Here is an 11806-nt window from a genome sequence, read left to right on the forward strand (position 1 = left end):
AAAAGAACTCATGGAAAATCAGATCTTTGAATTTGTCAAAAAATGCATTGTCGAAGGCCACTATTTCACAAAGTTTTTTGGATCTAAAATTTACCTAACTTGTGTGCTTGCAGGAGGGGTATTATTTCAAAACTACTAATAATCTTGGTGTAGGAACTTTTGTAAATATTTGATTTTAAAATTGCTTGATTTGTCTTCTTAGTCTAGCAAACACTTCAATTGGTGCACTAAAATTGAACCAGTGTCTTTTGTGTCTTGAGCAATAGGCTATTTTTGTTTAATCTCTAGAGGGCTTGCCTCCGCGTGTGGTCATTAGGACTACTAGTGAGGAGGGAACAAACCAAGTGGTAGCGAGGAAATTTCCCCCCTCTTATGAACCACTATAAATAATTGTATCCATGGTGAAAGCCATGGGTAACGTGTGTTGATTAGTCCATACCAACACTATGTCTCCCCATAAACCCGTTTGATGAAATTTATTTGATCAATAGTAGGAAGTAACCCCTACTAGTTGGGAGCCTTTTGTATTTACAGAGCTGAAAGTGTCACATGTATGGCCACATGAGTGGATGCCGTTACTAGCACCTTTTTATTTTAGAAAGCCAAAATCCTTCTAGTTGTTGGGATAGGAGGTTGGACCTCTAAAGCAGCCCACACGCACAGTTCTTAGTAGAGGTACAAAGTTCGCCACGAGGAGTTTTTATGGGGATTGGTGCTTGGTTGCCCCAAAAAAGTGAGTGCTGAGGATAGAGCCATTGGGGTCAAGTACCTAAGCACCGCTTTGAATAGCGCAGCCTCGGGGGAAATCCCATGTAGGATCAACAACAATAGTCCTGGCCAACCATAGGAATTGTGCTTGTCTTCTTTTAAACATTCAAACATTCAAGATCAAACATCAAAACATTGTGTCTTTTGTGTCTTCAAGTGTATGCAAAACATTTTTACATCAAACAACACACTTTATTTTGACTCATTTTGAGTCTAAACACCTGCAAACATAGAGTCGTCATCAATATTGTGTCCTCTTATCATGAACAAATGGTCAAAATTTTAGATTTGGTCACAACAATAACTTCACAAATCGGAAAAATTGCACTAAGATTTTAGAAATGTGTTTGCACAATGTCTAATTATGTCTGTGTTGGGTAACCACATCTATGAAGTATGTAGGCGCGTCTGTGGTCAGCATTGGGAAAATTTTCAGTCCAGTAAGCAAGAGAAACCAGTTTCAGAATCCTTGAGCTTCCTAGGTTATTTCTCCGAGTTTTCATCTAGAATTCAACATGTTTTGGGGTCTCACAAAGTTCATCATTGCTTTACACCTTGCATTACATTCACATTTATCTAAATTTGAGTCAAAAGGTCACTTGCTTGTCCTCACTTACTTTGTCAACACAATACATACAACAACATTTTGCTAAGTGGTCCCTCATCAAAGTCTATCACCTTTGGGTCTCATTTGGTCTTACTTAGAGTCAAGGTCAACTTACCTCATCAAGAGATCTATCATCTCTTTGGAAGTCACACCTACTCTACTACATACATACTCGGTCTTACACTTTGGACATTGCAAGTACACTTCAAATTCATTTACATTCCATCCAACTCTTGGTCTTCCATACTCTTTCCATTTTCATCTAGTCTCACACATCTTGGTCAAGACCTAGTTCATGGTTGACACCCATTCCCAAAAATCTAGGAGGGAAGCTAAAGAGGCTCAAGAGTCTGCAAACATGAGTGGCTATGAGTACAACAATGATATCTTTTTCAACTCTGATCATACCACATTACCTGACATGGATATCTACAAAAACATTCAGAACATTGAGAACATGGATGATACAAACAACAATGATGCACAAAATGACAATGTCGACAACATTTAAGTACACTCAGTGGAAGTGGAAGAAACTATCATGGATCCACATTTTAATAGATTGGTTGAAGAGATCATGAGAAGAGATAGACAATATTTCCGACAAGTGATGGCAGAAAGTGGAGCTAAGATACCTCATGATTTTGACAAGTCCCAAATAGTAGAAAATAGACCTACTCGAGAACATCAACTCAACATGGATCAAAGGAAACCTAATAGTGGAGGTAATAGAGGACCACGTTATGGTCAAGGTTATGATACTCACGAAAGAACATCTCATGAACAATTCCATCTATGAAGACCCTTATGGAAATCTTATGCCGATAAATATACTCAATCACCTACCAATACTAAGGACCAACCTCAAAAGCAATTGAATATCCAGAGGCATGCTCAAAATTTGGACACAAAAAACCCCATGTCAAATTTGGGGGCAATACACAAGAGAAAACTCATGATATGTCTTATGACCCTATATCAAGTGGTCCCTACATGCATTATCATTATAGACCTCCTCCATATGAACATGTTTATGATCAATACCATCCATATATGCAATATCCTCCTCCTCCACCCGGTGGCTCGGGCATGGGATATGGTCCAAGAAGTCGGTCTCCACCCAAAAACAATTTGGAACAACAAATAAAATACTTACAAAATAAGGTGGAGGACATCAATACACCAAAACTAGCTTACACAATGAGAGATATATGTCCCTATCCATTTGATAGAAGCATTCCAATGCCTCTTTTTCCTACATACTTCGTAACACCAAAGTTCAATAAATACAGAGGCAAAGGAGATCCTAAGGCACATATAAGAGAGTTTTTCATAGCTTGCATTAAGGTAGGAGCAGAAGAAACATACTTGATGAGATTGTTCCCACAAAGCTTAGGTGAACAAGCTATGGAATGGTTCTCCCAACTTCCACCTGGAATTAAGTCATCGGGTGATCTAACAGAGGCTTTCATACAACATTTCTCATATAACATAGAGACAGACATATCAGTTACCACTTTGTGCAATGCCAAACAGAAATATGGGGAGTCATTTTCATCATTCCTACAAATATGGAGGAATATAGCCAGCAGATGCTCTTGCGAAATTTCACAAAAAAAAATGGTAGAGATGTTTACACAGAATGTCAACAGAGAAATTGGTTATGACTTGAGGAAAGATTGTTTTTCCACTTTCAAGGATGTCATTGAGAAAGGATTAGCAACAAAGAAGGTCTTAATTGAGCAAGGAATCATCAAGATATTCAAAGAAAATAAAGAGGATTTTAAAGGAAAGGACAATCCACGATTTTGGAACAAGAACAAGAACACAGTAAATGATGGTGTTGTTGATGCTAACACAGTGAGACCAAAAATCATTCTTTCAGGATTAAGCTCTTCTACAAGCAACCAAGTAAATACTCAAGGAACTTCAAAACCATGAAGGAAATAAACCCTATTGGGAGAGGCACTTGAGTCAGGTTTTAGGAAGCTAGTGGCAAATAAGTTAATAACAATGGCAGACAATCCTCCATGTGAGCCAAAAGTCAAACCAAATTGGTGGAATGACGATGAGTATTGCGAATATCACAAGAGAAAGGGACATAAAATAGGAAATTGCCATCGCTTGAAGAACATTATACAAAATCTTATTAATTTTGGCTTGATGATGATTGTAATGTATTCATCATATATTGTCATTGATGAAACACATACACACACATATGTTTATATTGCCTACCGGTATGACTTCGAGATGTTTATACTACAATTGGTATACTAGAAGGTTTATTTCTAACCGGTACTACATGCATGGAGATAACCACTTGGTTATATATGTCTCAACATCAACATGAAGATCCAGCGGAGACTATCTTAGAAGTGTCAAGGACAAGTGGTTTAACTCTAACCAGTATTAAGTGTTCCAACCGGTATTCATAGATTTTGTGATGAGTTATTACCACCGATAATTTTTGGTGGTATTTTTGTGATGAGTTATGATCACTTGACCAAATACACTGCACCTAGGAAAGTGTGTTATGATTTCTTGTGGCTGACATGAAATCTAAATGTCTATATATTGACATCACAATGAATTATTTTGGATGAGTGAAAGTGATATGCTGTGTGAAAAAGACAAAAGTGTTAAGCTACATAGTATGTTGAAAAGCATTGTTGAATATGCTTAGAAGAATCTAATCAAGCAAGTATTGTGCTACTTAGACAGATCTAACAAATCATATTGTCTTCTAACAATTACAAAAAAATTAAAATCCCCTAACCGAGTAAACTCTAACAAGCTTCATTGTTCAAATCCTCTAACAAGGTGATCCATTAGTTTGGATTTAGAAATCCTCTACCGAGGTTACTCCTAACAGGGTACTACCTTTCATAGGGTATAGATTTTAATCAAGCTTTGGGATCTCTAACAAGATTCGCTCCTAGCAGAGCACTTTGTAGACCTTAACCGGTCAGTTATCTATTTCTACAGATAGTTAACTTGTGAATTCCATCTCACCATGGTTTTTACCTATTTGGGTTTTCCACATATAAATACTTGTGTTATGGTGGATGTTTTACTTACTATGGATGTTGTTATATCATTTTGGATTACGTGCATTGTGTTTAAAAGCTTTGTCAAGTTCATCTACCAGTTAGTAGTTGAAGTAGTTTTATTTTTGGTGTCACTGATTCACCCCCCAGTGCTTTTCAAGTCCATCAATTGGTATCAGAGCCTAAATTCTTTGAATCCTAATCACTTAGAAGGAATCCTTGAAACCACCATGGGGGACATGATCTACTTTGAGATGGATAGAGAACTTCAAGCTAGTAGAAATGAGCTTGAAACCTTAAGGGTCAAACTAAAAGCTTCACAAGTCAAAAGGAGAGAGCTAACTGAACAATTGTTGGAGATATCTAATAACAGTTCTTCAGATGAGGCCAATATTGATGATTTAGCTGAGGAAGTTGAAAAGTTAAATGGTGAGAAGCTAAATCTGAGAAGAGAGCTAGAAACTTTAACTATTCCCATGAGTCAAGAACTAGAAGCCAGAAGGGTAGCTGAAGATCTTATCAAGGTAAGAGATCAAGAGATTGCCAAGATCAAGTAAGAAAATGTCACTATGCATGAGCATTTGGATGTAGAAATGGAAGAAAAAGGGAACTTACAGCTAGATCTTGAACTAGTATCATCTCTGAGAGAGAACCTGTCAAAGCATGATGAACTCACCAGGCAGCTCACCGAAGCTAATGAGAAACGGGAAAAGTTCAATAAGAGTTTTGCCTTGCTAGATGAACAAATCCAATCACAAAGGATGAAAGGTGATACCTCTGGACTTGGTTTTAATACTTATAAGAAAGGAGAATCTTCTAGTACAAAGAGAAACATTCATAAGGCCAAAAAGCCCACTGGTAAGAAGGTTTTCAAACCTGTTTGCTTTGTTTATCTTAAACCTGGTCACACTGTGTTGGTTAATAGATTTTTCCTTCTTAAATACCTTTCAAAAATGACTCTCAAATGCCCAAATTGAAAGACTAAAATAAGAACCGACAGTTGAGTCACTTGCAATGGTGAGTGCAAGTGCTCTCTGAATTTTGATATGAAGGTACAACTCCCTTCGTTGGATAAAAATGTATATTTTCTGAATATGCTTTTAACCAGAAAGCAATAAAGGCAACTAACATCTGCTCATAACCATGACATAGATGCAAATAGCAGATTTATAATGAAGTGAATGAAGATAAGTAAAACATAAATTAATTACCCACACCCAAGAAAATGCCCTTTCTAATAGATTAAAATGCTCTGGACTTTGATCGAGTCTCTCTCATGCCTCAAAGGACAAGGGGGATCAAAATACCCAGACAAAGTGCTAACAAAACATTTATTTCCAACATACAAATTATTTCTGTAATCAAAGTTTCAGAATTAAATGCATATACAGTTTAATGTAACAGAAAAGACAATGAAAGGTAATCACAAGAGAAACAAAGCTCATTGTAATCGAAAGAAAATATTGACAAATCCAAATATCAACAAAACCTTCTTCATTTCAAAAATAATTTGCATGTTGGAAAGAAATGTGTTGTTAGCTCTTTGTCTGGGCATTTTGATCGCCCTTGTCCTTTGAGGCATGAGAGAGACTCGATCAGAGTCCAAAGCATTTTGATGTATTGAAAAGGGCATTTTCTTACGTGTGGGTAATTAAACTGTGTTTTAATTATCTTCATTCACTTCATTATAAATCTGCTATTTGCATCTGTGTCATGGTTATGAGGAGATGTTAGTTGGCTTTATTGCTTTCCGGTTAAAAGCATATTCATAAAATATACATTTTAATCCAATGAAGGGAGTTGTACCTTCATATCAAAATTTAGAGAGCACTTGCACTCACCATTGCAAGTGACTCAACTGCTGGTTCTTGTTTTTGTCTTTCAATTTGGGTATTTGAGAGTCATTTTTGAAAGGTATTTAAGAAACACAAATGTGTTAACCAACAGATTTTTGGCGACTCTACTGGGGAAACTCGGAAACAAAAGATCAATGCTTTATTTCCTCAGCTAGATTAAATATCTCTGTGTGCAAGATTGGTGACTCTGTTAAATCATCATGCAAAATCAAAAGGTTGCAAGAATGGGGAAAAGACCAAATCCCACCATCTTGGAAATCCTTGAGATGGATGATAAAGTGTTGCATGACTTTTGGGATCGCTGCAAAGAAAGTATTACTAAATCTGTAAAAAAAAAGAAAAGTATGGAAGATGACCGTGTATCTACACTCTTAGGGATGAGCCTATGTGCTCGGTTTTACAAGTTGAAAGAGCTGGAAGAAAGAACAAATTTGTTGCAAGCACATGAAGAGAGAATATCACAACTTAAAGAGGAATTAAGAGTTGATGATGAGGATGCTCCAGCTATTTCATTTTCTTTTCATTCTTACAATTATCCAGTCTTGAGTGAGCAAGAAATCCAAGGAGTAACGATTCAACCTCATGAAGATTTAATATATGATCAAGACAACATTGAAGGACTTGTGAGCTTGAATGATAAAGATTCGTTGAAATATTTTTCCTCTCCACAAGTAGAAAGTTTCAGTTTTGAAATTATTGAAAATCAGCTTGTCCCAACAAGTTTTAAAGAAGAAAGTTTTTAGATTAACACACAGCCAGAATATGCATCCTCCAATTTTATAGAAGAAGATGGTAAGAATGATTCTTTGTAAATGAATCTATTTTGGAGTCATTTCACTTTGAAGATACAATGATGGTATTTGAAGGTTTATCTAGTGAAGCTTGTGTTAGAAATAAAATAAAATCTTGCTCTGTTGAAGATTTTTCTAAAAATGTGAAAGAAAAAGAAGCTTTTGAAATGAATCTAGAACAAGAAAGCAACCAAGTTGTTAAAGTGTTGCAGTTTCCAGAATTGTTGAAGGTTTTGGAAGATATTTCTTTCTGTGAAGAGGAAATCATATGTCAGTTTGTGTCATCCCTTGAAGGAGAAGGCTCTTCTACTATAAGCTCGGGTATTGATGCATTTCATGCTTTGGCCGTGGATAGGGAGTTTTTCAGATTTGATTGCAATAAAGAAAGATGAAGTTTTTTCAGCTAGTGTAGATCCTATGCTTGATGAAGTCTTTCTTTATTCCAAGCTTGGTATAAATGTTGAAATTCCTTTTAAGAGTGGCGATTTTAATAGTAGAAATTCTAAAGATGATGCACCCATTCCTTCAGAAACCTCTGACTGTTAATCAAAAATAGAAAAATGTTTGAATAGTACCCTACAGGTAATTCAAGAAAATTCAAAGATTTATGATGAAAGTTGGTTTTTTGAAGATGAGCACATATACAGGTTTTTCTTGCACATCATTAATTTGAGAGTTAGCAGTGAAGCATTCGCCAGAGGGTCATTATTCTTAGGTACATTTCATGGTCACAATCCATTGTTGAGGAGAGGCTCATATTTTTCACAGCCAGTTAACAGTTTTGCATGAGCAGCATGGAGTTTTCGTGTGGTAAAGGGATTTCCCACCCTTATACATACTTGCAAATAAAATTTTGGTTTTTTGTAGGCTTTAGTGGTTTTGGCTTGTTAGTTTTCAATTATTGGCATGTTCCCCTCTCTGCAAGCAGCTTCCCATGCTTTTTTTCTTCCTGACTCTATTGCCCAATTGATGATAGGCATTGATCTCTCCTAGAGACATTTTGGATTCTCCTAGTCCTTTACAGTCTTGGTCCCCAATCAGAGCCAATGTTACCTCTATATTTTTGCTTGTTTCTAAAGCCTCATAATTAGATAAAAACTAGCCATTGCTAATGTTTTAATGTTGAAAGCGTTGGTCACCTTTTTTCAAACTTTCAAGGACCCTCATGGACATCCCCTACCTCCTAGTCACAAAGAAATCATTATTTTTCAAATTTTGTGAAAGATGACACAAAATCCTTTTGTAGAGATAACTTTCACCTCATTTTCTCCAAAATGACCAGTTTTTATGGCCAAAACCCATGTCAGCTAGGAGATTTTAATGCTTTTATTTTTGGGTTACCCATATGCTCAAACAATTAAATCCCAAGTCTTATGTGTCTTATGCAAAAATTATTTCTGAGTTATGCTCTACTTGGCTCATTTATTCTACAGTTAAAATTTCACAAGAAACGGAGCCCTCAGTAAAAAGTTATGCAGGTTTTTCTATGGCTGCCCAAAGGAACAATTGTCATTGAACTTGAACTATTGAACCTTTTCAAAGTTCACAGTTCAGGTTCAAGTTCAAAGTTTGATTTTAACTAGAGCGAGTTGTATCATAGTTTTAATTTTTATGAGTGTAAGGTCTTTGTAATTTTTTGTCATTGAACTTGAACTTGAACTTTGAACCTTCTTTGGTTCAAGGTTAAAAGGTTCAATGCACAACCAAATATGAAGACAAGGTGATAAATGAAGCATATTGTGGGCAAAGTCTGTAATTTTGAACCTTTTGATTGAACCTCGCAGGTTCAAGGTTCAAGGTTTGCAGGTTCAATGCGTAGGAAAATAGAAAGGCAAATAAATCAATGAAGCATATGGGTGCAGTTTGTGTTTTTGAACCTTCTCATTGAATCTCGCAGGTTCAAGGTTCAAGGTTCAAGGTTCAAGGTTCAAGGTTCAAGGTTCAAAGTTCAAAGTTCAAAGTTTGGGTTTGCAGGTTCAATTTTAGAGGTTTGAATTTAGAGTTTAGAGATTCATCAGATGATGGTTCAGAGTGTGTGGGTTCAAAATTCAGAAAGTTCAAAAATCCAATAACATTGGCATGTATATTGTTTATAGTTTTTCAATGTAGCCTATAACCACGAATTTTCTGAGATAGAAACATTAGTCTCGGTGCAGGGAGCATAACTATTAATTTCACTATTGGATCATGCTGAATTTTTGATATGTTGTATAAAACCTAGTTTTCTAAATCCTCACTAGAGAGATTGGAAAAATATTATCACTTTCAAAAGTTATTAATCTCTGAGTACGGGTCTATAAAAAATTCTAAGATAAAAGATTTGAAGCAAGAAAAAAAGTTGTCAAGAAGATAAAAGATAAAAGAAAAGATTAATTATTAATCTTTTCAAGAATCAGTTATTGATAACTGAAAGTATCTTTAAAAAAAGGGAGAGGCTATATATATGGAAGGAAAGAAAAGAGCAGGGGTTCTTTTTTTTTAATCTTTCTGCTGTAAAAAAATAGGGGCATCATTGTTTTCTGGACTATAGTTTTATTTTTTTAGAAAAGTTGAGTCCATGAGCTCACATTTTGGCATTGATGGAATGAAGAAGATTTTGTTGATCTGTGGATTTGCCAATATTTTCTTTTTATTTCAATGAGCTTTGTTTCTCTTGTGATTACCTTTCATTGCCTTTTCTGTTACATTAAACTATGTATGCATTTAATTCTGAAACTTTGATATCAGAAATAATTTGTATGTTGGAATGAAATGTGTTGTTAGCTCTTTGTCTGGGCATTCTGATCCCCCTTGTCCTTTGAGGCATGAGAGAGACTCGATTAGAGTCCAGAGCATTTTGATCTATTGGAAATGGCATTTTCTTGGGTGTGAGTAATTAAATTGTGTTTTACTTATCTTCATTCACTTCATTATAAATCTGCTATTCGCATCTGTGTCATGGTTATGAGCAGATGTTAGTTGCCTTTATTGTTTTCCAGTTAAAAAAAATATACATTTTTATCCAACGAAGGGAGTTGTACCTTTGTATCAAAATTCAGAGAGCACTTGCACTCACCATTGCTAGTGACTCAACTATTGCTTCTTGTTTTTGTATTTCAATTTGGGCATTTGAGAGTTATTTTTGAAGGTATTTAAGAAGGACAAATCTGTTAACCAACACACTGCAAATGTTTGCATGAATAAATCCATTGGAAATACAAGCTACGAGTCTAATGCTAGGTATGTGTCTAAGAAATTTTAAGGTCATTGCTTTACATGCAAATGTATGGACATAGATCAGTTGAATGCATATACTGAGCAAATAATCTTGTACCTCACATGCATCTGAGACCAAATGGCAACTGGATGAGAAATTATGATAATTGGGGAAACATGCACTAGCAAAGACCCTACAACAACCGGTTTAGTCCATTTGAGATGGAAAAGGTAACAAATGTCATATGCACCATCTGTAACAACTCTGGTCATGTAGCTATGAATTGTAGAAGAAGAACTTAGAGAGGTAATGCAGGACCCTAGAGATCAACGGGTATGGCTTGCTATCACTGTCATAAACCAGGACATATGGAAAAATTATGCAGATCCAGGAAGAACAAACCGATCAACCCTTCTAAAGATCAGAAAGGCAAGAAGAAGGTCAATATTGAAGAAACAAGAGAAGAAATGAATCAAACTTGGAAGAAGAAGAGTGATGATTCACATGGAGAACAAATTATTCCTTCACCCAGTGAAGAGAATCCTACACTGGTGAATTAAGCCTTTTCATATGGCTAAGGGGATCATAATGGTAAATCCACCTTTGGACCCCTTGAAGTGAATATGTGGTAAAAGTATTTGAAAGCATGAAATTTTGATAACCTTTTGTCATTTAGTTATCAACCGATTTTTCCTTGAGTGGTGTAATTAGGGTTTGTAACCCTAATAGGCAAGCATTTATTGCAGTTGGTAAAAAGAATAAAATCGAGTTTTTTACTTTGTTATTTTTACCCTAACGCCTTCGTGAAAAGATTTTTGAGCGCTTGCAAAGCCTAGAAGAGATTGTTAGCTGATTTTAGTAGAAGTTACATTAAGATTTGTGTGTTCAAGCTGATTTGAAGGTTGGAGAAGATAGAATTGGTGTGCACTTGGGCATTCAACCGGTAATCAAGGTAGTGTGTGTGAAATAAGGTATTTCTTGAAATTATTGCTGCGAAATCTAGTTTATCTAAATAGCATCATCTTCAAAGTCAATAGGGAAATTACTGATCACGTCTAAACCTATGGAAGTTGTAAAAGAAGAAAAGATTGTGTCTTATAATGCTTTGTCACAAGTTCCTAGCGGTGTCGTAGTTAAGGGAGATTTGTCCAGCTATATTGATTGCAAAATTAAGGACTTAGGATCATTGTCAATATATACTCACTTGAAATCACTTTGTGATGAGAATGAGAAAATTCAAACAGTACATTTTAGGGTTTACGAGAAAGGTTTTCATAACGCGACTTACTTTCTTGAAGATTTTGAAGAAGAGCATATCAAATTATCTTGAGTTGGGTTAATGGTGAGAACATGTACTTAGAGAGAACTCATACAATAACCAAGGAAGCTATTCAGGTTGTAATTGGTTTTCACTCAACTGGTGAAGTACCTCAGTTGAGACGCATTTTAAAAGATATAGTGAATACTCTAACCGGTTCAACCTCTGACGGTCGTGCCTTGTCTATTAACAATATCGGAGACCCTGTGATAAAATTGGC

Source organism: Cryptomeria japonica, chromosome 9 (assembly GCF_030272615.1).
Source record: "Cryptomeria japonica chromosome 9, Sugi_1.0, whole genome shotgun sequence".
NCBI classification, from domain to species: Eukaryota; Viridiplantae; Streptophyta; class Pinopsida; order Cupressales; family Cupressaceae; genus Cryptomeria; species Cryptomeria japonica.